Source organism: Natrix helvetica, assembly GCF_964273705.1.
Source record: "Natrix helvetica genome assembly, chromosome: 2".
NCBI classification, from domain to species: Eukaryota; Metazoa; Chordata; class Lepidosauria; order Squamata; family Natricidae; genus Natrix; species Natrix helvetica.
This window is the reverse complement of record NC_138552.1, coordinates 85,963,740-85,965,978: the sequence shown is the minus strand read 5'-3', so window position 1 is coordinate 85,965,978 and position 2,239 is coordinate 85,963,740.

Below are 2,239 nucleotides of genomic sequence, written 5' to 3'. Positions count from 1 at the left end.
GCCCAGACTGACTCTACCCTTCCCCAGTTTCCTCCAAAGCCAGCGGAGCTACTCTCTCGATCTCTGTCAGCTCTTGTTCCAGCTCATCTTCCCCTGTAGATTCAGACTCCGATGGGGGCATGGCAAACACAAGGATATTTGTGATTGCAAAGAAAGGCAATTACAGCTGCACAAAGCATTCAAAGTGGGTGCTTCACAATGATCGTTATATTTTTTCGATTCATCGAAACCAATCCATCATCTAGAAAGATTGTACTACTACTTCAAAAGCTGCTCCAGGCTGTCCCCAGAAGCACATGGATGCTCAACATTGCATCATTTTCAGAAATTTTGAATAGCACCATTACACATCTAGTCTGGAGTACAACTTTACTACAGCTACAACTTCATTACTTTCAGAGATGGGAACGAGTTATTGAAAAAAAAACCTGATCCTCAGGAGAAAATAACACAAAGGAGAAAGAAGCAACAGGGAGGAGAAAGCATTAATTCCAATCAGAATGAAGGCAGATGTTAATAACTCTTAACTAATGTCTTTTCACATTCAGGGGATTCACCCGTGTGAGGCAGATGTTGCCTAACCATGTCCTTGTAATATCATAAGACTCAACTAATTTGCTTAAAATGAGTTACAAATTAATCAGATTAAATGTGCCTTCAGAAGTGGTGGGTGCTCCATCACTGGAGGCTTTTAAGAAGAAACTGGAAGCCACTTGTCTGGAATGATATAGGGTCTCCTGCATGAGGAGAGGTTTGGACTAGAAGACCTCCAAGATCCCTTCCAACTCTGTTATTCTGTTAATTGCTCAGCCATGGTTCCAGAAGAAATGCTGCAAAGAAAGCTTTACACTATCTCCTTTGGAGGTCCAAAAATAAGTGACTTCCTATTGGAAATCCATTCTCATCCCCCCATTTCACTATCTTTTCTAAGAAATAGAACTTGTTTGATGATGACACATCCAGTTTCTTGAAGTCTTACCACCTTTCATTCCACCCCACCAATTGGGATTGTATTTGATCCCTTACCTAGTTTTCTAGTACAACCATAACTGGCTATAAGCAACAATAAGTCAATTGAATTGGATGCCTGATTCCCAATGTCACAACTCATTATCTCCATAGCTTTGTGGAATGGGAGGCTATTCCTTTCTTTTATTCCACAAAACATATGGTTTTCAATGAAGAATCCTCTTTTACATTTGATGGCTTGTTTTCTAAATACAGATAGTCCTCAACTTACAACAATTTATTCAGCGACTTTCAAAGTTACAACATCACTGAAAAAAGTGACTTAGCAGTATTTTTCATACAATCATTGCAGCATTCCCATAATTGTGATCAAAATTCATATGCTTGGGAGTTGACTCATATTTATGACAGTTGTAGTGTCCCAGGGTCATGTGATCCCATTTTATGACCTTCTGACAAGCAAAGTTAATGGGGAAGCCAGATTCACTTAACAACCGTGTCACTAACTTAATAACTACAGTGAGTCACTTAACTGTGGCAAGAAAGATAATAAATTGGGGAAAATTCACATAAGAAATGTCTTGCTTAACAACAGAAATTTTGGGTTCAGTTATAGTCATAAGTTGAGGACTATCTGTAAAATGTTAGTCAATCATTAGATATTTAGAGCATTGACTCTTGAAACACACACTATGGTCTCTGTTTTCAAGAGCCCAATGAAAATGTGTAAAGAATGTGATAATAAATGTAACAGCAAAGCAGAAATAAATGTGCGATGATGCAGTAATAAAAAAAACTGTTATCAGGATGGAGGCTGATAAATTAAGAATCTTTTCCTTGCCTATTTCAATGTTGTGTAACATTGCCCATACTTCATTCTTATATAAAATGCAAACAGCTTTTTTAAAAAGAAAAATATAATCCAAATACATACCTTGTGTTATTTTTAAACAGTAAAGTCATTTCAAAGAGTGAAGAAATGCCACAGAATATTTGGTGAAACGTGAAATCTGATTGACAGTGTAATTGAAAGAAATAGAGGTTAGGTAAAGCTAGTGAATTACCTCTTCTTCCAAATTCCCTTTCCCAAAGGAAAATAAATTGTCACCTGGCCTATACACATTTAGACATAAATAGTGTTGCACTACTATCAGATAGAAACAGCACCGGGAAACAAGACTACTGGCAGATAACTCCTAGAAAAATAATATACTGATAATAACTTATTCAAAGAGATTTGCTTTAATCTAGTTTGCATATACAACCAAAA